Source organism: Mustela lutreola, chromosome 12, assembly GCF_030435805.1.
Source record: "Mustela lutreola isolate mMusLut2 chromosome 12, mMusLut2.pri, whole genome shotgun sequence".
In the NCBI taxonomy this organism is placed as follows: domain Eukaryota; kingdom Metazoa; phylum Chordata; class Mammalia; order Carnivora; family Mustelidae; genus Mustela; species Mustela lutreola.
Genome location: NC_081301.1, coordinates 28340150 through 28362534, shown reverse-complemented (window position 1 = coordinate 28362534; position 22385 = coordinate 28340150). Strand labels below are relative to the sequence as shown.

General features: G+C 33.9%; 1 pseudogene; it reads left to right on the top strand.

The window, feature by feature from the left end:
- The first annotated feature begins 8481 nt into the window (after positions 1-8481).
- On the top strand, positions 8482-11778 carry LOC131812113 (small ribosomal subunit protein uS2B-like; annotated as a pseudogene).
- Positions 11779-22385: the final 10607 nt, after the last annotated feature.

The following is a 22385-nucleotide window of genomic DNA, read 5'->3' as shown; positions in this document are numbered from 1 at the left end:
GAGGGTACTGGCCTTTACTCTTTGTAGTATGTTGCATTCATCCATATGATTCTAAACAAGTGAGAGTAGCAAAAAAATAAAAAGTGATTTGTTGCTTGCATTTTGTCAGCTTTTCTTCCCATTAATTCTTTCCCAGATGCACATGTGAACTTTACATCAGGTCAGTGTTCAGCTAAAGCAAGAGCTTCTTTTAATAGTGATGCTTTGATTTGCCCTTTGCACAACTCTTAATGAGCAATTACTCACAGCGATTGCTCTGGGAAAGATGGGGCAAAGAAACTCAGGAAATATTGGTAAGAGAAGCTTTATCAGTGTGATAACACTTCTTTATGTAACTAAAAATATTACAGTCTAAAAAAGATGTGTTCTATACTGTTTGCTCTGTGCATTTTTGTTTTATTATATGGAAGTAAATGGGAAAAAATGAAATATCAAATTAGTTTGCTAGGGCTGCCATTACACAATACTACAAACAGGGTGACTAAACCAATAGAAATTTGTTTTTCATGGTTCTTGAGGCTGAAATCCAAGATCAAGTTGTCTGCAAGTTTTGTTTCTCCTGAGATTTCTCTTTTAACTTGCAAATGGCCTTTTTCTTGCAACATGTTCACATGGTCCTCCAGGTTTGCACTTTTGCCCTCAATGTTTCTTCCTCTTCTTCTAAAGACACGAGCCATATTGTATTAGGGCCCCACCCTAATTGTCTCATTTATCTCAGTCACCTCTTTAAAGACCTTATATCTAAATGTGGTTACATTCTGAAATACTGAGGGTTGGGACTTCAACATAGAATTTAGGAGGGACACAATTCAGTGTTGTTTTTTTTGTTTTGTTTTTGCAAATATCTTGGTGAAATAATGTGTTCATATTTAAAAATTTATAAATCTAAACTGCCTTACCCAGATTTCATGATAGATACTTTGTTTCTGTTTCTCACATCAATAGCATGGGTTCATATTATTATTACTATTTCCAAACAGGAAGGCAAAGCACAGAGAGATTTAATCAACTGCATTTTTTTATTTAGGAAAAAGTGCAGTGTCAGGATCTGATCCTAGTTTTGCTGACTTTAACACTCTTTCTAATAAAGCTGCCTCTGCATTTAATTCAAGAAGTGTTAATAAGTTGTGAATCAACATCAGGAATTGGCAGATGGTGCCTAGCTATACACATCATTCAATTTAATTATATTTAATTAGAATGATCAAAATGAGTATGTGCAGGAACATAGATAATGTGTATTTAAAAACGCACTGGGCTTATTAATGTGAGATTGAATAAATAGTCCATTAAATTGTATCTTTTAAAAATCTTAATTTCTTACAGATTCCTCTTAGAATTTTTTAAATTGGAAACCTTATTATGAAACAATTCCTACAGATGCACACTGTGTACCCAGTTCTAACCTAGTGTTTATTGTGAAATATGGACATAATGTAGTTTTAAAATCGAATTGTCAAAAGTAATCCTCCATCTTTAAAAATTATAAGCTACAGTTTAGACCAAGTAATCTAAAGAGAATACAGATTACATTGACCCCAAAGTTACTCACAAATTTTTAACATGTGATGTGCACTAGCCACTGAGTTATTATAATTGTAAATATATTAAATGGAATTTCAGAAATATATGAGGTCCCTCAACTGAAGCAATGAATTTCATCAGGATCAGTTAAAAAATAAAAGAGGAATCTCCACACCGTTCTCTGGATGGCATGGAGCACTGGGTATGGTGAAAAAATAATGAATACTGTTTTTCTGAAAATAAATAAATAAATAAATAAAATAAAAGAGGAAAAATTTTCAGTTACTCTTCAATATTGGAACCGGGTAGACCTTCTGAGTATTGACCTCCTAGCCACTGTCATATGCTCATATGTCCCATGAAGATGAAGCAGTGAGACCCCAGTTTTTTTCTTCTGCTTGTGATCCTCATTCTTGCTTGGTTTTCCTGTGTTTTATGTTGTGAGAGCACTTCTCAAATTCACCCTTCTTTAACAGTCTGCCTTCCTTTGTCTTAGATTTTAAGCTTTTTCCAAACCCTTTAGCTAAACCCACCATAGTCAGTGTACACATCTGACTTCCTCCCAGTGGCATAAATCACTGCATTCTGAATTACACCCAATGGCTGAGTAATAGCAAGCTGCTGTTCTTTAAGTTCCTATGGTTTACCAGGCAACAAACTAGATGATTTATATAAATGTAATAATTTCAACAATCCCAGTGAGGTAGAATCTCTTACTTTATGATATAACTATTATTTTTAGAAAGCTGAGACACTGAGATAGTTTAAGAAGTTTGCTCAAGGGTCTGCCTGCATGGCTTAGTCTATTAAGTGTCTGCCTTCAGCTCATTTCTTAATCCCAGAGTCCTAGGATTAAACCCCACATCAGGCTCCAAGCTTCTTCCTCTCTGTCTGCCCCTACCCCCTATTCTTGCTCTCTTCTCTTTTTCCCCCCTCTCCCTCTCTATCTCAAATAAATAAATAAAATCTTAAAAAAAAAAAAAAGAAGTTTGCTCAACATACTCGCATAGTGGAACTGAGAACAAAATCTATACGTTGATATATTGTGAAAAGAGTATCTGCATTGTAGAAAAATAGAGCTTAGTTGAAATATCAGCCCTGCCACTTACTATTAAAACCTTAGTTTTCTTATCTTTAAAATGAAAATATAAATGATGTTTATCTTAGAGTATCACAAGAATTAAGTGGAAAAAAAAATGGAAAGTTCTCATAATATTATTTGGAACAAGGTATATCATCAATCATGTTAGCTTATATTATTTTATGATTGCACTTTTATCCCACCAGTTAGCACTGCTGAATTACTTGAAGAATAAATAGGGTTGCTCTAGGATAATAGCAGCTGCCTAAACCTCAATTTCTCAACACATCCTCCCAGATAAGCATAATATGAAGAAACAAGATAAAACAAAAGAAACATGAAATAAAAGCACTTGCTTCACAACTTACCAGTACTAGGAGCCAGAGATTTTCACAGGTGAAATTATTCATAAAGAAATAAACAACCAGATATCATTAGTACAGATACTGTGCATGAAAGGAATGAGAGAGAGGAGACTCAAGAGACTCTGCAAAAGAGAAGGGAATTGGAGGTCTTAGACAAAGCACAGATAAAATCACCCATAGGAAGAGAAAGTCTGTAACTTCAAAGTACTGATCACACATCTAGGTCTTAACAAGTCACAATATTAACTATATAAAAGGGGGTTCAAAGAGACATGGACCAGAAGTGACACCCTCAAAGAAGCATTTTTTTTTCCCTAGGAGAAAAGCAAATATATAGAGACAATTGGTTCTTCATAGAGAAATGGCAAGAGTAGATAGAAGACATGATGGGATACCAGAAATAGGAAAAAGTCTGACCAACCGGATATGAAGCTACTGTGTTAAGCATACAGAGAATGTAAATCAGCTGATTATCCTTTCTCACAACAGAATGATTTCAAAATGAAAGAGAATTATAAAAAAAACACTCCAAATCCTCAAGCAAGTACAGACAAATATTAAACAAATGATGAAATCTGAATTCAAAAATTAAGAATGAATTTGGTTTAAAAAATGCAGAATGCAATTTAAGGAGAGTTGATTGAACTTAAGAGAAAAATTGATTTAAATAAGCCAATCTCACTATTAAAATGAAAAATAAATTACAAAATGTCCAAGAGAATATAGATTGAAATAATTTAGTAAGGGGCTTTGAAGGAGGATGGGAAAAATAGCCAAGAGAATAAAAATTACATCCTTAAAAGGATAAGATCAAAAGTGACTAAAATGAACAGTAAGAAAAAAAACAAAGCAAACAAAACCCCTGATATATATGTGTGTGTGTGTGTGTGTATACACCTATGTATATATATACACATATATGTGTATATATATATTATCTGTATGTACAGATTATATGTATAATTAGAAGATAAGAAAAAAGAAAACAAATGTTTTAAATTACAACACATGAAAAATGTTCTTACATTAAAAAAAATGAACTTGGGAAAATTGACCCAGAAAAATCCACAATAACACTTAATTTAGTAATGTTGAGCCAAAATTCACAACATAGATATAACATTTTAAAGATTTTACTTATTTTGTTTGTTTGTTTATTTGTTTGAGGGAGTGGAAAAGAGACTCTCAAGAAGACTCCTAACGTGGAGCTCCTTTCTAAAACCCTGAGATCATGACCTGAGCCCAAAACAAGAGTGGGATGGTTAACCAATTGAGCCACCCCAGCACCCTTAGATATAATATTTTCTGACTACACTTTCTTTGATCAGTGCTTGGTAGTTCCCCTCTCAGAAATAAATCACACTTACCATGATTTTTTTTTTTTTTAATGTATTGTTGGATTGGATTTGTTAGTATTTTTTTTTTCGCATCCTGTTCCTCAGGGATATTGACCTATAGTTTTGTTTGTTTGTTTGTTTTTAGTAGTCTCCATCTGATTTTGGTATGACAGTAATTCTGGCCTCATAGAATGAACTTTGGTGTTTTCCTACCTTTTCTGTTTTGTTTTGGTTTTTTTTTTTTTTTTTTGGAATAGTTTGAGGAGAGTAAGTTTATCTCTTTTTTAACATTTGGCGGAATTTATCTGTTAAGCCATTTGGTCCTGGACTTTCATTTATTGGCAATTTTCTAAATTACTGATTCGATTTCTTTTTATTAAAGATTTTATGTATTAATTTATTAGAGAGAGACAGAGCACAAGCAAGGGGAGGGGTGGGGGGGAAGCAGACTCCCCACCGAGCAATGAGCCCAATGTGGTACTCGATCCCAGGACCCTAGGATCATAACCTGAGCTGAGGACAGCTGCTTAACTGACTGAGCCACCCAGGCATCACTACTGATTCAATTTCTTTTCTTTTTATAGGTCTCTTCAAGTTTCCATCTCTTCCTGTTTCAGTTTTGGTAGTTTATGTTTCTAAGAATTTATGCATTTCTTCCAAGCTGTCTAATTTGTTGGCATGTAGTTTTTCAGAATATTCTCTTATAATTGTATTTCTGTGGGTTTGGTTGTTATTTCTCCTCTCTCTTTTGTGATTTTATTTATTTGAGTCCTTTCTCTTTTTTCTTGAGAAGTCTCACTAGAAGTTTAACAATTTTAGTGATTTTTTTTTCTAAGAACCAGTTCCTGGTTTCATTGTTTTATTAGGTTTTTTACTTTCTATATCACTTCTTTCTGCTCTAATCTTTATTATTTCCTTTCTTCTGCTAGTTTTAGGTTTTTTCTGTTATTATTTTTCTAGCTCCTTTAGATATAAAGTAAGGTTGTTTATTTGAGATTTTTCCTGCTTCTTGAGGTAGGTCTGTATTGCTATAAACTCCCTTCTTAGAACCACATTTGTTGTATCCCAGGGGTTTTGGACTGTTATGTTTTCATTTTCATAATTTCTTCTCTTATTTTAATTCTTAATTTCTTCTCTTATTTCTTGGTTGACCTATTCATTCTTTAATAGCATGTTATTTAACCTTCATGTATTTGTGGTTTTCCCAGATTTGGGGGCGTTTTTATTTTTTTTTTCTTTTTATTATTCATTTAAAATTTTTTTTGTGGTGTGTGTGTGTGTGTGTGTGTGTGTGTGTGTGTGGTTGACTTCAGCATTGTGGTCAGAAAATATGCATAGTATCACTTATCTTCTTATTTGCTTGAGGCTTATTTTTATGGGCTTAATATGTGATCTATTCTGGGGAATGTTTTGTTTGCACTTGAAAAGAATGCATATTCTGTTGTTTTAGGATGGAATGTTCTGACTATATCTTAACTAAGTCCGTCTGTTCCAGTGTTTCATTCAAAGGTTTTGTTTCTTTGCTGATTTTCTGTTTATGTGATCTGTCCATTGACGTGTGGAGTGTTAAAGTCCCCTACTGTTATTTTATTATTATTGATTAAATACTATATGTCCATTATTAACTGTTTTATGTATTTTGATGCTTCCATGTTGAGTGCTTAGTTACAATTGTTATATCTTCCTGTTGGATTGTCCCCTCTATGATTATATAGTGTCCTCCTTTGCCTCTTGTTACAGTCTTTATTTTAAAGTCTACTTTTTCTGATAGAAGTATTGCTACTCCAGCTTATATTTGATATCCATTAGCATTTTAGATGTTTCTCCAGCCCCTCACTTTCAATCTGCAGGTATCTTTAGGTCTAAAATGAGTCTCCTGAAGCTAGCATACAGATAGGTCTTGTTTTTTTTATTTTCTGTCACCCTGTCTTTTGATTGGAGCATTTAGTCTATTAGTAATTATTGATAGATATGTATTTATTGTCATTTTATTATTTGTTGATGGTGAATTATATGGTTTCTGAAGATTATTTTTCTTATCCTTTCTTTTCTTTCTTTCATGGTTTGCTGATTTTCTTTAGTGATACATTTCTTTGTATTTATTCTTTGCATACTTGTTAATGGTTTTCAATATATAGTTATCATTAAGTTTTTATATAACCTCTTCTGCATGTAACAGTCTACATTAAGCTGATGATAATTTAAGTTTGAACCTATTCTCTTCACCATGTTTATGTATATGCTGTCATACTTTAATCCTTTTATTCCAATAACCTAAAATAATAAATTAATGAGAGCCACTGATGCTTGAGGTGGGTGCAGAAAAAGCATTGAAGTAAAATGATGGCCAGAATTTTCCAAATTTGAATAAAATAAAGTCTGACAAACTCAAGCAGTTCAAGAAAACACAGTGAATATAGACTTTAGAAAATCAAATAAAGGGACATCATAATTAAATATCAGAAAATCATATAAAGGGAAAATATTAACGACAGTTAAAGAAAAATGACACATGTTGATTATAGTAGACAAACAAATAAATATGTGATAGAATAAGTCCTTTCCTGATAATAGAATTCTAATAAATATAGAATGGATTATGAATTAGAAAATTCCTATTTCAGAATTAATGTAGTAAGTTACATTCTGGTAGGAATTCTTGATGGGTACTAGAACTATGGAGTAGAAGGGTTGTTGTGGAATAGTATATTACATCATCTCAACACCCCCCCACATAAATGTAGAAGTAACAAAATAAAAACCAGTAACTAAGTGAGTGGTAAAGGAATCAGAAAATACCATAGTAATTCTTACAGTGAGGAGGGCAGACTCTTAGATGGCTTCCTCTTTCTGGTAGTTGGTCTGCTCTAAACTCATTTCATTGAATATGGGCAGGAACTGTTACTTAAATCAATAGAATACAGCAAAGATAACGAGATGCCCCTTGCAAGATAATACTATGTAAGTCTGTACCATCTTGCTAGTAGACTTTCTCCCTTGCTGGTTTTGAGGAAGCAAGCAGCTATATTCTGAGCTGCCCTATTGAGAAGCCCATGGAATTGAGGGAAGCTTCAGACCAATAGGCAGAAGGGACAGTCCTATGGCCTGTAAGGGTCTGAATTCTGCCTAGAGTCATATGAGATTTGAAGCAGATCCTTTTATAGTTAAACCTTGAAATGATACCACAGCTTCAACTGTGGTTCCCATCTTGGTTATGAACTAGAACACCCGCTGAGCCACCCCTGTTTCTCTGACCTAGTGAAACCATCATACAGTAAATTTGGGTATTCTTTAAGCTGCTAATTTTGTGCCTCACCATTAGGCAATAATAGATTAATTCACCAAACTATCAAAATTAACATCATCAATACAAGACAAACAGAGATTATATGCTACTAGATATGGTATTCTGAAACATATATAACATCACTTATGTAGTGTCACAGCCCATAATACATACTGGTGAACCTATTCATAGGAAGACAGTAATACCTAAGTTGAGGAATATTCTATAAAATTATTGGTTATATTCTTTAATGACACGAAAGAAAGAAAACGTAATGAACTGCTCCAGGTTGAAGGAAACTAAATAGACATGATAGCTAAATACAGTTTCTGATCCTAGACCAAATCTTATACTAGAAAATAAATAGCTATAAAGCAAAACACTGTGACAATTGACGAAATTAGACTATACAACGCAAAGTATGCAAAAGGTATGTCCATGCTATGTTTCTTGAATTTGGTTACTGTATTATGGCTTTGGCTACGTGATTAAATAATTTGGTCTTAGGAAATGCATGCTGAAGTATTGTGGGCTTATAAAACTACAGTATGATTTCCTACAGAGAAGGTAAAGCAAATGTGGACAAGTGTAGAAAATTAATAAGTCTGTAAAATAAATCAGTTATTTTTTACAATTTTTATAAATTTTCTCTAAGTTTAAAATTATTTTAAAATGAAATGGTAAAAATAATGATAAACAGACATTCAGTTGTTCCTGAACACATTGTATTCCACTGAGAAACCTAACAGGACTTGGGATTTCCCACGATATAACCAAGGCCCTGTCATACATTGAGTCCTATATATCGTTAGTTAAAAAAGCACAAACTATTAATGCCTTTTAGCTTCTACTAGCTTGCAGAAATCTTGACATACAGAGGTAGAAAAGATGCAGTTTTTCTCCATTCCTAGTTTAGAAGGTATCCTTATATATTTTATCAAAAGCTAATTAAAATTCCATGCCACTGGTAAAAAGAATATGAACACGAAATTTAGCAAAGGTAGATAAATCACTAGGACACTGGGAATTGACTGCAGGGGAAAAAAAAACTTGGATATTGCAGCAAAACTAGGCCATCTATTCACTTCAGCAAGAATCAATCGCTTATAATTTATCTAAAGGGCTGCCTGAGAAAGAGAGGGAAAGCCGCAGTATCGTTATCATCATCATACAATTACTTACATGTTAATTGATAATCAACTGTAAGGATACATGGTAGCACTGAAAAATAGAGAAGGAGAAGGACCTAAATAGGATATAGAAAAAGGAAAATTTTAGTCATAGGGAAAACACAGACCATTTTCTCTCTACAACTTCTCTCTCTCTAATCTCCTGGCTGGGGGAAAAAAATGTAATTGGATTTTACTAAGTTACCATTGCTCCTCTCTGGTAATTACAGTGAAATAGTGAAATTTAAAGTTTCACAGTGTATATACACTCTACATTATTTTCTTCTTCAATTTCCCAAATGTTATTTTATGACATAGCAACTTCAAAATCAGAAGAGTGTTTAAAAATTGTTGGCAGGCTGGATAGCTCAAGGGATTTGTAATAGGTTATACACTGCCTTTGATTTCTAGGTCATTGCTTTAAATCCATTCTGCTTAATGACTATTGGCTGTTTAAAGTGAAATGAACTGGTGAGTTTAGCCGAGTTCCATAGTGATTTGTATTACCTACTACCTTTACCAAAAAGTTTGTGTATAAATAGTCTCTAGTCACACCCATGCCTCAATAAGCATGTTGAGAGATTCAGTTAAGAAATATGAGTTCAAGACTGAGATGCAATCACTTTTTTGACTATATAGTTATCAACAACTAGTTTGCCTTCTTTTGTCCTTAATTCTCCACTATTTAAATTTGTGCATAAATATGCATGTTTTTCATAAATAAATCATCTATTTCACTGAATTGTTTTATCAAATGTTTTACGTGACCATAGCAACAAACATTTTTTTGAGGTCTCCTGAGGGACAAATACTACAGTTCACAATAGTTTACTATATTTTATGTAATCCTTACAACTCACTGTGAGGTAGTTACTCCCTTTTTTAATAAAAGGGAAAACCACCAGAGAGACCTTATGCAGCTTCCTTAAAACACATAGCTTGATTCTGAAAGTAAGTAAGTAATCATTCATTTAATATGACTAAACAAGTATTACTGGTCCAACTTAATTCTATCAAATATTGTCCAAGGCACTGGAGAAATAATGGTGAACAAAAGACACAAAAATCAAGCCCTCAAGAGCCACTTTTTGGAGGCAAGACAGACAATAAACAAACATGTCAATAATAACATTTCAAATATTAGTAATACTATGAAGAGAATAAATATATTTAATCAAGACAGAGTGAGAGGACATGTGTTGCATAGAATAACCCAGAAAGACTCTATGGAACATTTAGCCAAAGACCTGAATAGTGACAGGGAACAATGTCCTTTGTCAATGTGCCGAGATTAATGTGCAAATTTATTATAATACCATTTAGCTCTATCCATATTCCTTTGCAGTCTTGTCTCTTTCTTGTCTTTCTCCTGATTTTTAAAAGACAAATGATATAGCAAATTTGCTGAGATTGTCAATCCAAAATTGGAGACTATTTCACAATCCTAAAAAATAGAGGGAAGAAATAGAAAGATAGTTAAGGAAAATAAAAATAGCCTTACATATTTTGAAATAAAATGACTTTGAAGTTTAATTTGGTCTATGCCACTTGCCTGTCATGTGATTTGTGATTTGGCTTAATTCCCTCTTTCTTCTCAACAACAACAACAAAAAGCTTTTGTATAATATCCTCAGTTGCTTTGAGGATTAAATGAAATAACTTTTTAAAATATGTAGAATATAGTAAGTGCTTAATATATGAGTACCTGAAATTAGGAGGTGTGAAGTGGAAATTAAGAAATAATTCTCCTGTGGATATCTTATTTTAAAGATTGTGACTCCTTTTCTTTCTTAATTTAATAGAATATGCTAATTGAAGGCATATTAGAAAATTCAAAATATGATGGTAATATGAAATAAATGATAAAGTTGGTTCTTTGTGACTTGAGAATATATCTGCTGTAAGCAAACCTATAAATACATCCATCTATTCATTTTCCATTCAAAAAGTTTTAGTTATTTATTCTCACATAGTGTGCAACACATTAGAGAAATAAACTAGGTGATACTCCTCTTCAAAAGAAAGTTAAATGAATGTGATTAAATACCATTAACAATGTACAAAAAATCCATAATAGACCTGAACTTTCTGTGCTACCCAGAGAGGGGTCCACGCAGCGCTCTGCATTTCCTGTTGTAATTTTAAGTTACAACCTTCACAATATCGGGAGCCTTTGATGTCCTGCAAATGAAGGAGAAGGATGCCCTCAAATTACTTGCAGCAGGAACCCACTTAGGTGGCATGAACCTTGACTTTCAAATGGAACAGCGCATCTGCAAAAGGAAAAGTGATGGTACCTGCATCATAAATCTAAAGAGAATGCAGGAGATGCTTCTGCTGGAAGTTCATGCCATTGTTGACATTGGAAATCCAGCTGATGCCAGTGTCATATCATCCAGGAATACTGGCCAGCCAGCTGTGCTGAAGTTTCCTGCTGCTACTGGAGCCACTCCCATTGCTGGCTGCTTCACTTCTGGAACCTTCCCTAGCCAGATTTAGACAGCTGTCTGGGAGCCAAGACTTCTGGTGGTTACTGACCTCAGGGCTGACCACCGGCCTCTCACAGGGGTGTTTTGTGTTAACCTGCCTACCATCGCTCTGTGTAACATGGACTGTGCTGTGTGGGTATTGCCATCCCTTGCAACAAAAACAGAGCTCACTCAATGGATCTGATATTGATGGAGGCCTGAGAAGTTCTGAGCATGTCTGGCACCATTTCCCATGAACACCCATGGGCGGTCACGCCAGAAATCATGAAGAGTTTGAAAAAGAAGAGTAAGCTGCTGCTGAAAAGATTGTGACCAAGGAGGAATTTCAGGATGAATGGACTGCTCCAGCTCCTGAGTTCCATTCTACCCAACCTGAAGGCAGGTCTGAAGGCATGCATGTAACCTCTATGCCTATTCAGCAGTTCCCTCCTGAAGACTGGAGTGCTCAGCCTGCCACTGAAGACTAGTCGGCAGCTCCCACTGCTCTGGCCACTGAATGGGTGCAAACAACCACTGAGTGGTCTTAAGCTTCTCTTCCACAGAGGCAACAAAATGGAAATAGGTTGACAGAAACTAAATAGTTTCTTTAAATTAAAAAAAAGAAAGAAAGAGACCTGAATTTCATTTCAGACTCTATCTTCTACATAAATAATTCTTCAAATTTTGAAATTAGAATTGTAAAGAAAACATTCTCCTCTTAGACCAATTTGGACAATTTGTATATAAATATTGTCGAGTCCTGAGAAATAAGCATTGTTAGTCTATTACTGTTATTATTGTTCGTCTATTACTGTTAGTCTATTATTATTAGTTAGTCTGTTAGTATTGTTAGTCTATTGTTAGTCTAGACTATAACTGTCTATTACTATTAGTTTGTTACTGTTATTACTAGTCTATTACTGTTTCTATTAATGTTTCAAATTTCATATTCAAATATTCTATTACTGTTTCTATCGATGTTTCAAATTTAAGCAACAGTGAACAAGATTATAACTGAACCTGTAGCCAACCAGGGTTGTTATCTTTCAGCCTCACCCTTTTTTACAGCAAAACATGTGACTTCCTAAATGTTTAACTTGTGTTAAGAATATTCTAAGATTAGGGGTGCCTGGGTGGCTCAGTTGTTAAGCATCTGCCTTCAGCTCAGGTCCTGATCCCAGAGTCCTGGGATCCAGCCCTGCATTGGGCTCCCTGCTCAGTAAGAAGCCTGCCTGCTTCTCCCTCTCCCACTCCCTCTGCTTGTGTTTCCTCTCTCGCTGTCTCTCTCTCTCTGTGTCAAATAAATAAATAAAATCTTTAAAAAAAAAAAAAAGAATATTCTAAGATTGATACTTAGTATAATATTAATGAAGCAATGTTTTATTCTTTTATAAAGGAGAATAGCATTAAATAGGCTACTTTATGGAAATCTCTCCAAATAAGTGGTCAGGTCGTTGCTGTTATTGATTCCTTATGAAGAATCATAATTGCAGAAATATAAATTATTTTTTAAAAAACTATAATATTTAATCTTTTAGAAGGAAACCTAATGCTCATGTCAGATCAACACCCAAAATATCCACAGGCAAGTTAATTGCTCAGTTGATGACAGGATTGATTAGGCAGAAAAACAATTACTATGAAGCATAAAATTTGAGAAATGAACTGTTTAATTTAATGAGCAGAATTGCTATTTAAATCATTCATAGCTGATCTGATTATTAGTTATACAAGTTCTAAGGTGAACATCAACTCTTATCATTTATGATAACCAAAGAACATTAGTATTAGATCTATCCTTAAAAGCCTTCTTGAACTATTTTCATGTAAGTATTCCATGGAAAAGACATGAAATATGAAAAATATTACTAATGAGATTAATATACAATCACTCTTCTGAAAGAGCATTGCAATCAATCTTCAGAATGGAAGAACAAGTACTACTAAACTCAATATGCTTATGGAAAATTATGAGACAGTGAATTTAAGCAGCTTGTTCAAGGTCACAAAATAAAATAATTTCTAACATACAAATAGAAGTCAGTGCTTCAAATCCCAGCCCAGAGACTTGTCTACCTAATGTGCACCCCCTTTAATAAAACTGTAACCTTTAACTATTCTCACTATTCATAACTGCTGTTCTCTCAAAGGAGAGTCTTGTTATGCTATTATGTTGCATCAATAATATCCTTAAGTAGAACATAAATATATTCTCTTTAAAATGGAGGATCTTGGGTATGTGCTTTGGTGAGTGCTGTGAAGTGTGTAAACCTGGTGATTCACAGACCTGTACCCCTGGGGATAAAAATATATGTTTATAAAAAATAAAAAATTTAAAAAAAATGGAGGATCTTCTCTTTTTTCTCAGCTTAGTCATATCTTAAATAGGAGGTGTTATATGATATCTCAATTTTGTATGTAGAAAAGTAAAAATTTTATATAGATTTCAAATAAAAATATATATTTACAAATATTAATGTATATTCAAAATAGTTTTTTATAAACCAATAGTTGATTTATTTCTTGTAAATCTTAGTTATATACTGCCAAAGTGTAATATAATATTAAACGCTAATATTTCTTAATATATCAAGGATTTTCCCTGTTATTATAGTTTTATTATAACATCTGTTCATCTTCTGTAAATTTGAGATAAATTCAAATTTTCTCTTTTCTCAATTATTTCTCACTTTTGATAATTTAAAACAGTCAGAATGTTCATTGATAATATAGAATAGGCATTGTTTGTCTTTTCTTAGAAGGACAATAGTCAGGCTTCGTGGAAAAACATAACAGGAAACTATTTTTTATATCTGTCATAGACTAAATGTAGAATTATAGATTATATTTCTGGGCATCTCATTGTACTACAAACAGCAACCAAGGCCATAATTACTATCTTAAGTTTCATATGAAATGTTAAATCCCTTACTGACCATTGTTTTCTATAAGACAAGGAGAATACACTGTGACTTATATCAGGGCTGTCTTCTTCTCTCTGAGTTTTTTCCTACTTTTCAGCTAGGGCTATTTCTGGCTACAAAGTTCATCAAAGATTGACAGTACTTATTTACTGTTCGACAATTACTCTATTTTTGTTCAGTCATATCTAAAAGACTTTTCCTTTGGTAATCCACTCATACACATTCAAACTGTGCAGTTTGTTTAAAAATGTCTTTTATTTAAAAAAGTTTGGTAAAAGTGGGCAGTACAAAAAATATTAGAATAGTAGAATTTACATAAAAATGAAAACAACTGATCTCTCATCTTGTTCTGGCATGATCAATGCAGTTACTTGGGAAACCTGTTTATCAAAGCCAACTAAAACTGACATCTGCATACTTTGTGTGAATTACATATGTGCAGCAAAAGACATATACAAAAATGTTAATTGAGGGGCACCTGGGTGGCTCAGTGGATTAAAGCCTCTGCCTTCGGCTCAGGTCATGATCCCAGGGTCCTGAGATTGAGCCCCACATCCGGCAATCAGCTCAGCAGGGAGCCTGCTTCCCGCCCCCTCATCTGCCTCTCTTCCTATTTGTGATCTCTGTCAAATAAATAAATAAAATCTTAAAAAAATAGAATGTTAATTGAATAATTTCCTGTAGTAATTCATACCCAAATGTTCTTCACTAGTAAAAAGGATAATTAAAATGTGGCATATTCACATATTCATTCACTGAAATACTATGTAATGGCAAAAACAAATTGTTGCAACAAATAAAACATAAATGAATAACTTCAAAGCTTAAAGTTATAACTTTAAGTGAAAGAAACCGATATCAAAGTGAACATTTGGTATAAGTTCAAGATTAGTCAAAACTAATTTATGATGGTAGAAATCAAAGCATGGTTGATATTGGTATGATCCATCTTTAATACTTCTGGGATGCTACTCGTGTTCTGTATCTTGACCTAAATGGGGATTACATAGCTGTGGTCATTTTGAAACACGTTATATGAACTCTAAACTTTCTTTTACATGCCATACTTCTGTAAAATTGTGGTCCCCTCTAAAATGCAGCAGTTCAGTTTGGCCATCTGATTTTGTTTGGAGTTCAAGTCTGTTCTTGTTTTTAATTTTTTTTTTTTCAAGTGCGAGAAAAGGGTACAAGATAAAACAATTTTAGATAAAATAAAATTCTCTGGTTTGTTAATGGTTGAAGATTCCAAGTATGGCCTGGGACTCAAAATGCTGAATGAGAGTATCATCTCACTCCTTAGTCAAAGGTAATACCTGCTAATAGCAACATACTTCAAAGGGGCAAAGAAAAGCTCCTGATGATGAGACTGTGAGGGGTTCATATCTGAGTAGTTTTAAGCTATTTAGTAACCAAAATGTTAGTGGATGGAGTCTAACAGAAACACGAATAGAAAAGAAAAAAGAAATTCACATCACATAATATATCTTTCATCTGATCTGGTTTTTACTGCGAGCTTCCTCAAGGCAAAAACTTTGCTAGTACGTACCTATTGGTAATCACAGCTTGAATACCAGCCATAAGGGCTGCCAAAGAATACTAGGGAAAAACATAGAACTGTTGCTTACTGCAGACTACAAGAAAATAGACCTCAGCAGGTTAGGGCATAGCAAGTATTTTGTTAAGGCCTAATTCTGGTTCCAGTAGTTCACCTGTTCTGTTTTCACTATCCCTGCTTTCCTACTTGGGGGAAGTCCTGGTCTTTGATAACATATGTCATGTTTGATTGCCTTTCATTCGCGATTCTTAGGTTGTGAATGAGCTGTAACTTCAGTTTGAGGTATCCTCTTAACCCACAAAGTATGGTCACAATATCATACTTAAAAGTTCTGATAAATGATCTAGTAAATTAATTTTGTGGAATTCCTGTTGCCTTAGGTTTCTTTTTCCTTTTTCTGGGCCTTTCTGGGAAGGGCTGAAAATGCAATGTGCTGTTTGTTTGTTTGTCTGTTTGTTTGTTTGTAAAAACATATTAAAATTCTAAGTAACAGAAAGTTTGTATAATAAGTATTTAAGGTAGAGTCAACTGTGTATCTGGACATTCAAAAATTTTAAGTAATTCCATCCCACAGAATCCATTTATCTAATCTGTTAGGACTTTATTTCCATAGAGGGGCAAAAATAACCTCAATGAGAACTTATTCCTCTTTATAGTGTCTTATCTTTCCTAGAAATCTATAGATAAAAATCAAATGATCGGGACTTCTTTTTCTTCTCAGTGCTTGAGGAACCATTATCTTCCATTTTCCTCCTCCAGGTGATGGTGATCTGTCTTTGGCTGGTTTTCCTTACTTATATATCTTGGAAAACACAGATTACAATTACTCATCTAGCCTGTTTCTGACTCAGGCACAATCCTCACTCACACTGTCTTTTTTTAAATCAGCAGGAAAGGAATTCAGTTTCTTTGTCCATAATTCTTTTCTGTATCTCTTTCCATTCTCTTGTGTATGGGAAAACAGAAAAATCCCTTTCATCCTTACTGAATCTTTCAGTGTCCTCCCTGTCTCTCAGCTCTCCATTTCTTTCGTTAGTATTTTGCTGTAGAAAAGATGCCATATTCTTTATTAGAGAAGTACCGTTAACTGCATGTCACACCTTAATTTTTACTTACGTTCAACATATATCATGATCTAATGATTAAAAGCTACCAGCAGTAGATAAATTTTGACTAAAAGTTAGATATTTCACCATCTAAGTGAAAGGGTAGAATTATATTCATAGGACATAGACTAAGACATCTATTTTTATATTTAACCATCATATCTATTAAAATGATTTGTTATTAAGGCAAATATTAATGAAGGAGAAAGAATACCATGCTTATCAATTTAACACGGAAAATGGATGAACAGTGTTTTCTCTTCTAAAGGTGTTATAGCTTATGGACTTGTTACCTTAATTGAGCTAAAATTATATCATTCCTATTTTATATTCTATAACACATTGCTTTACACAACTTACATATTTGCATATTTTCTTGATATTAATTATATAAATTATACAATAGACATATGTAAAGGCCATTCAGTGCCTTACAAACTACTGTCATTTCAATACCTTCATAGTTTGTACCCTAACGTGTCAGTAGCAGCCCACAATTAAAGACACAATGTGTTTTTAAATTGTAATTATGCAATAGGACTGCTGCTTAATTGAGAAAAAATGTCAGCTTCCTCATTTTCAGGCATCATAATTCAGCAAGAGGTCTTCAAGCATCACTCAGACTCAAGTACTTGTCTATACTGTCTAGGACTCTAAATTAGGAGGCAGTAATGAGAGAGGCAGAAAGAATGGATTCAGGAGGATGCAGCAGTGGTGGCCACATCTAGTTTCCAGGCAAAGCAGTGACAATAGACAACCCTTGGTTTTAGTCTCCACTGGCGGCACTGGTTTCCTAGGTGAACTGATTTCATGGCATGAATTTTACATCCCTGTACTAGTGCCCTTCTTCTGAGATTTACTTCCATATCTCCATCAGTTGAGTGATTTTCTAAATGTCCTATTAATACATTCCTTCTTAATGAAGAAAGAATGCATTTTGGTGCTTTGCAAATAAAAATGCCTATGCATTTGTCAACCACAGCCCTCATATATTCATGACTGATTAAGTTAGAAAGTCTAAGCCTGAAATGAATGCTTCAGAACAGTAGAAAATAGTTATTCTGGAAGCCCAAAGACAAGAATAAAACTCTCAGCATCTATGTGTTCAAATTCATCTATAAGAAAACTATAATATTTATAGATACTTCTACTAAACCATTTTCAAATCATTTTAACAAGCTAGAAATATACTCTTCCACCAATAAAGCCCATGAGAGTAAAAATAGAAAAAAAAAAAGTGTTGAAGCAAAGATACAAATTCTATTATTCTTGACCTGAAATAAGATCTCATGTGCCTTGACCAACTAGCCTGGTGTTTTCCTACTGAAGTGCACTGCCTCCCAGCTATTTTAGGGGAGAAATGTGTTCTACTTAAATTACTGGCCTAGTGAATACTTTGGGAAGTGATCTCTGATCTCTTTTTCTGAAATCATGAGTACTTCTAAGTCTTCAGGGAAAGGACTTGAAATACTGAGCACTGTTTTAGAGTACAGACTTTTTTTTTTCCTGTGTAAAAGTGATTGCAATAAAGAGAATGTGAGAAATGAAGGATTCAGAGGAAGAAGGGCAACTATAAAAGGTAGGTCCACGTTGACCATAAATTATTAAAGATTTTAAGGTAAGGGGCATTACCTTATGGGCTTTGACAGTATTTGTTTTTTGGTTTTGATTTTGGTTTTGGTTTTAATTCTCTATGTATTTCTCTACTACAGAAGCTAGAAATTGGCAAAAAAAAAAAAATCCTTTCATTTTTAACCACCCATAATAATTAAATATTTAGTGAAGTGTTTAAAAATAGAATAGCCCATATTTAAATTCCTAACAATCCTATAGAGCAAAAAGAAAAAATTTATATCCGTAAACCTATACCTTGAATTTGTCTGGGGAACTAAATAAACAATATAAGTCAACTTTATTAGTCCCTACCACATTCCTCTATAATATAAACTTAAATTACAAAATTGAATAGCTAGACTCTTTTTTGAAAGCTGTATTATCATTTTAAGAGGTTTACTAAATAGTTGATTTGTTTTCCTTAAGAAACAGCAATAACCTGGGGTGCCTGGATGGCTCAGTCAGTTAACTGTCTGCCTTCGGCTCCCGTCATGTTTCCAGGGTCCTGGGATCAAATTCTGCATTAGACTCTCTGCTTAGTGTGGAGTCTACTTCTCCCTCGCACTCTCACTCTGTGCTCTCTCTTTCTCTCTCTCTCTCTCTATCAAATAAATAAATGAAAATCCCAAAGTGCTGATAAATCACAAAAAGATTTGAAATGTGACTTTTCCCAGATTGCAAAAAGAAGAAAAATACTTATTTGAATATATAAAGTCAAAATGACATAGTCCTCTTAGGAAGACAAAGATCCAAATAAATTAGTGTAACTCTTCCCACCAAAAGCAAGTTGGGACATTTAAACAATGATTTATAAAGGGGACCCAGAAAAGTGTATCCAAGCATTTATTTAGTTCCATAACCCAATTGACAGTATAATAGTACTTAAAAATGATTTTTAAAAAATAAATAAGAGATGTCACATATAATTTCATAATGTATTATGTATATAGGTATATATGTTTTACTAAACTTTTTCTACTAAGCAGAACTTTCTAGTCCTTGAACTTGTTGGAAATTGAATCTATGATTTGAATTGACAGTAAACCCTTCAAAAACATTTTCTATTCTTAATATACTGTATTCAGAGAAGCCAAGTTAGTAATGTGTAAGGAGCAGATAGTATGTTAACAGAAGGTACTTGCCAATTTTCTGCTTTTCTTTGTTTTATTTTTACATGAACATCTGGGTGTTTCCTTTTTCAAGTTTTGCTTCCTGTAGAGGGTGAGACTGGGACTGTGTTAGAATCCTGTTGTTAAGGAACAAGACTAAATGTGGTACTTAAAATTTGATAAAAAAAACTTTTGGGATGTGTAGCATAAGGAAGTCTCTGAGCAATAATAAGACATTTTGTTGCAATGTTCAACAGTGATTTTTTTAATAAAACAATGATTTTGACTTGGTCTCTATTTACCTTTATACTTCCCAGACTAGACATGAAACACACACACACACACACACACACACACACACACACCATGCTATATCACATAAAATTATATTCAGTTCCTCTAACATCTAACATTTTCTCTTACTTCCAGGCATTCAGGCATGTTATTTCCTGTGTTTATGCATTTTTTATAACTTATTCCATCTGGTTAATTGCAATTCATACTTCAAGCTTCAACTTAGATGGCATTTCCTCTAGGAAGCTTTCATAACTGCTGAGATTTCTCCAACCCCACCCAGTAGTTTCAGTTAAATGCCTTTTCTGTGTGCTCCCTGTATTATCTATATCAGGTGCATTTATTGACCACATTAAACTTACCAGTGCATGTACTTATATCTCTGTCTAAATTGTAATTGCTTGGGAACTGTGGAGGTCATGTCTGCTCAAACTTTTCAGTATCTAGCATGACTGGCATATAGAACATCCTCAATAAATAATTGCTGAGATCAGTCTTTAAAGTGGCCCTTATGTCAATGGTCAAAAATAAATTGTGGTGGATGACAGACAATTACTGAAGTGTCACTCCTGAACTAGGAAAAGTGAAAGGCACAATGTATAGTATTATGTTTTAGGAAGAGTACATTTAGGGTGAAAATGAGTAGAGGACAGGTTATGAATCCACAGTATTGAGGAAGAAGCTTATGTTGTTCTGTGTCCATGCACCGTCATGAATTAGAAAATTAAAATTACTATGGATCTCAGCCTTGGGATTCCAAAATAAGCTGAGACCTGAAGATATATCTCAGATTTGAGAAGGAAAATGTTAATAAAGCAGCATTTTGAGTGCCAAGTTATTAAATAAGACGAGCATTTACTCACCTGCTTTAATAACCTCACTGCCACCAATGTAGGCTACGTTGAGAAGGCTCAACGTAGGAAGAAACTCACCAGAAGCTTCACAGTTCCACAGTTCAAACTGAGTCCTTCTAAATCAATAATATTGATTTCATTTTGTTCCTAAGGCAACGATAGTTTATGATGAATTTGTCATGGTAGACCACATGTATGGAAAGATAATGAATAGACTCTTACTTACCATAATAGATAAGTTGTTTTCCTTAAATATTCCTGCTATTTCTTGTGTGCCCCTTGCAGTTGACCAATTGTTATCCTCAACTGTTTTCCCCAAACTTCCAATAAAATTGAAACTACTTCTGGTATTTATGAGATGTAATGAACCTTGAGGTACGTAGCTTATCAAGCATCTGCCCTATAAAGAGAGACTATCTCTTGTTTCTTTTTCTCTTTTAAAGTTTCTTATTTATTTATTTTTAAGGCATGGAGGAAAGGGAGAGGGAGAGAGATAACCCAAAGCAGGCTCCATGACGAGCTCAGAACCCAATGTGAGGCTCAGTCTCACTACCCTGAGATCATGACCAATTCTGAAATCAAGAGTTGGATGTTTAATTGACGGAGCCATCTAGCTGTCCCTTCCTTTTTAAAGTTTCTATCAGGTTCTCACTTCAAAATCTAGATTCTGGGTTTAAACTACATTAATATTTTCATAAATGATCAAGGCCAGTGTGACCTTATGGAAAAATATAGACATTTTGAAATAAAACTGTATTATAGAGAGAAGACTTCCTCTAATAATTGCTTACTTCGTTGTGCCCTTCTCAATGCTACTTTTTATCAGTCACCTAATAGAATCAGTTTCTCCTTTGTCTTTCGCTTTTTGTCTCTAACAAATATAGAATATGACTGAGCTGACACCTGTGCCTTATTATTTTCCAAAACATCTCATGTCATCGCAACCACAATAGTTGAGACATTTTAAGTTTTATCAATATTAATTTAAACAAATGCTTGAAGATATATTTCTCTGATAATAGAAAATGGTCATCTCACCTAATAAAAATCTTCAAAATTCTCTAAGACACAGAAGGAAAGTGTGATATAGCTGTCTTGGTCTTCCTTGATTCTTGGAAATTTAAGGTATGATCTGGGGAAATGAAAATCTTAAAAAAAAAAGTTTGGATCACTGAACTTGCATTCTCATAGTCAGCTTTGTATATTTCTATGCTTATGACAATTTGCAAGCTGAAGGTTCTTACCCACCAATGGAAATCCCCTTTTTATTGTTTTTCATAGAAAGCTGATAAGGCTTTTGATGGCAGTTGTTCAATAACTTGACTGAAGATTGAGGCATTAGGAAGAGTATCACATACAATTAACTTATGTCCTTGAATGTAAGTCAAATCTGTTATAAACGGTATATTTTTTTTAAAGTATGCTACTTTTATAATCATTTTACTTATCATAATTTCTGATGAGGCCTTAGTTCTACCATTTTGTTGTCATTATACACACACACACACACACACACACATTTTAAGATTTTATTTTATTTATTTATTTCACAGACAGAAATCACAAGTAGGCAGAGAGAGAGGGGAAGCAGGCTCCCCGCTGAACAGAGAGCCCGATGCGGGGCTCGATCCCAGGACCCCAAGATCACCACCTGAGCCGAACGCAGAGGCCCAACCCACTGAGCCATCCAGGCACATAT